This window comes from Sciurus carolinensis, chromosome 2, assembly GCF_902686445.1.
Source record: "Sciurus carolinensis chromosome 2, mSciCar1.2, whole genome shotgun sequence".
Classification (NCBI taxonomy): Eukaryota; Metazoa; Chordata; class Mammalia; order Rodentia; family Sciuridae; genus Sciurus; species Sciurus carolinensis.
In genome coordinates this window covers 102,819,124-102,822,705 of record NC_062214.1, presented here as the reverse complement: position 1 = coordinate 102,822,705, position 3,582 = coordinate 102,819,124, and the positions used below count along the sequence as shown (strand labels likewise).

The following is a 3,582-nucleotide window of genomic DNA, read 5'->3' as shown; positions in this document are numbered from 1 at the left end:
ATAATAGAAGCTGGTTCTAAGTTTGTGATATGGTTTGTTTTGGCTATTCAGGACCAGGTTATAACTGATGTCTCTTTTGTTAGCTATTATGTTCACCAGCATAACAGGAGGTGCCAAAGAAAACAGTGAAGAACAAGTTCAAACAACTTGGTGTCAAAATCAATTGTATGTTAACAAAGACTACAAAGAGTTGGGTCCTTGTTGGGAGCAAGCCAGCCTGCCTGCCTGCCTGCCTGCCTGCCTTCCATCCTGTCTTCTTTTCTTTCCTTCTTCCTCCCTCTCTTCCTTCCTTCTTTCAATATTTGTTGGGTGCTACTATGTGCCAGACACTGTGGTAAGCACTGCGTATATAGTGTGAAGCAAAGTAAACCTTGGCAAATGCTTTACCACTGAGCCACAACCCCAGCCCTCAAAGTAAACCTTGACTCTGTTATCAGATCTGTTTCAAATTTATTATTAATTCTGTAATGATATTGTTTTGGTCCTCTTGCTAGTTACCAAATATTGTCTTTCAGTTCCCTACCTCCCCCTTCCACATTCTTGTTTTATGATGCTGATGTAGGTATTATGCAAACCATCTTTCTGTTTTGCCAGTTGCTCTGTTAGATGCTACCAATAGGGAGCATCAGGGGAGACTGAGAGACTGAAGCCGGGAGAAGGGACTTCTTCCTCCATTTCCAGGTGATTTTGTGCTCTTTTCAGGGGCAAGGGAGCCTCTCTTCTTCGCACTGGCTGAGTCAGTTTTTACGGTTGTTTACACTCACAGTTTATTTAATACTACAGAACCAGCCTCGTTGCACTCCCTCAAAGACCCCAGTACCAGTTGGTCAGCACATCCTTGGAGGTCTGGGTTGTGGTTACCCTTCTCTGAGCTAAGAGACCTTAGCAACAACCAAGCAGCACCCCTTTTCATACTTGGTTTCTTGGGGCTCTTCCTCCAAGTGTCTCTGTTTTCATTATTCTAACTTCTTCCCTTTGTTCCCTCAGTTCTGGGGTGGAAGATTCTTCTTGAAATGTGTCGATATACCATATATTTATTTAAAATCTTAGTGCTCCCTTTTTCCCTTTTTGATTCTTCAGTACCTAGCTAGCGATTCTTTACCTCTTTGTGTTACAATACAGTATAATTTCTGGCACCTGATAGCTCCTAACTAGCACAGTTTTAACTTATTTCCTATATTCTGCAAGCTCCCTTTTATACTTATTCCATTGTTGTTTTATCATTTTTAACAAGTTGTTATTTTATCATGAACGTGCTAGCATGAAGAGTTCTTGTATTTTTCTAATCTTCCTGTTGCTTTCCAGACTGTACTTCAAACACCATGCTCCTTTCCTTACTGCAATTTTATTTGCTAAGTTCATTTTATAGTTGCTATGTGCTTTCCTCTTAATATGTTTTTGTATGTGATTTGTCAGAATTTTGTTAAGGATCTTTGCGTCTATATTCATCAGAGATATCAACCTAAAATTTTCTTTCCTTGATGTGTCTTTGTCTGGTTTTCGTATCAGAGTGATGCTATGCACTTTCTTTATATTGCTCGTGCTTAACATTTTTCATCGATTTATTCTGAACAGAGAATATGGTTATGTTATATATGTTATACATACTTAACATAACTTAGAGTAATTGTATTGCATTCAGTAACATTCATTAAGAAATTTAAAATTTTATCTTTTAAGATACAAAAATTCATGAAAAGTCCAGATTAAAGGGAAAATAAATGAACCATGTGACCTTGCTTTCCTTGCTACTGCTAATTAGACCAGGACTGTGGACACTGGTCCCTGGTTACAGATCTATTAGTTTTGTATGAAAACTGCTCAACAAAGATCCCTGACAGAGCACTGGGATGTAGCTCAGTTGGTAGAGTGCCTGCCTCATAAGTACAAGGCCCTGGGTTCAATCCCTAGCACCACAAACAAACAAACAAACAAAAAAAGACCCCTGACATTGCATAGTGAATATCCAAAGCAATCAAATACTCCTTTTGAGGACATTTGAACCTTAGACATAAGAGAAATCATTTGGTAGTAGTAGGGAACAGTAAAAACAGAGTTAAAATGTATCCAGGTCTCTTTAAAATCAGAGTACCAGAGCCTGGTTCAGTGGAACACACCTCTAATCCCAATGACAGGGGAGGCTGAGGCAGGAGGATTGCAAGTTAGAAGCCAGCTTGAACAAATTAGAGAGACCCTGTTTCAAAATTTTAAAAAATTAAAAAAGGACTAGGGATGTAGTTCAGCAGTTACACACCCCTGGTTTCAATCACACTATAAATGAATGAATGAATGAATGAATAAATAAATTCACAGTACCAAAGCTGGGATTAAGAGGTTAATGTTGCCTGGGTATTTGGACCTTACCTGTAACTATGGAAAGAGAAGATGGTCCTGTTGTACTATAATTGGTGCTGTGGCCAGCACTTCAACCCTGAGAACAATTCCGATGATGCTTGCACAAATCACCCAGGTGTTCCAGTCTTTCATGATGCATTAGAGGGTTGGACTTGCTCTAAGAACAACTGATTTTTTTCTGATTTCTTAAGTATTGTGGGCTGTACAAAATGTAGACATAATAGTGAGAAGCCACCTGAGCCAGTCAAGCCTGAAGTCAAGACTACTGAAAAGAAAGAAATATCTGAATTGAAACCCAAATTTCAGGAGCACAGAATTCAATCCCCTAAACCAGTAGAAGTGATGAAAAGGCCAAGTCCAGATGAATCAATGACAAATTTGGAATTAAAAATATCTGCCTCCCTAAAACAAGCACTTGATAAACTTAAACTATCATCTGGAAATGAAGAAGATAAGAAAGAAGATGATAGTGCTTTAATTAAGATTGGGACGTCATGTAAAAATGGAGGGTGTTCAAAGACATATCAGGGCCCACAGAGACTAGAAGAAGTCTGTATATATCATTCTGAAGTATCTATTTTCCTCGAGAGGAAGAAATATTGGAGCTGTTGTAAAAGCTGATTTTAATACATTCTGAACCCAAGAAGGGTGTACAACAGGGAAGTGTGTGGACTAAAAAGAATGCTGGGAAAAAAGTTGTTCCATGTAGACATTACTAGCATCAGACTGGGAGTGCAGTCACCATTTCAGTATATGCTTCCAGAACTTAGCCAAGTAGAAGCTAATAGTACATTGTTAAATGTGCACATCGCATTTGAAGGAGAGAAGGAATTGCATCAAATTGTGAAATTATGGGGTGTGATTGATGTAAAACGAAGTCTGTAACTATGACTGCAACAAAGATTGAGATCACCATGAGAAGAGCTGAACCTATGCGGTGGGCAAGCCTTGAACTACCTACCACCAAAAAGCAGGAAGAACAAAAAGAACAAAAAGAATAGACTGAGGTTGCGGGAGGGCTGTTGCCTATTTCAGAATTCTGAATGTATGGTGAAGTGGTGGCTTGCTGCTGTAACATTTTGTTGTTGAATCAGGCATTAAAGGGTCACATTACGTTTTTGTTTTTAAAAGCCAAAGTCAATTTATCTTTTTGTGTTTCCATCTTTTGCATTCCGTAAGATTGATTATTCATATTCATATTTCCTCACTGGTAGAACCACACTGTGT

General features: G+C 38.7%; 1 pseudogene; it reads left to right on the top strand.

Annotated features, from left to right (window-relative positions):
* The first annotated feature begins 2,385 nt into the window (after window positions 1–2,385).
* Window positions 2,386–3,356, top strand: LOC124978283 (cysteine and histidine-rich domain-containing protein 1-like; annotated as a pseudogene).
* The last annotated feature ends 226 nt before the right edge of the window (window positions 3,357–3,582 follow it).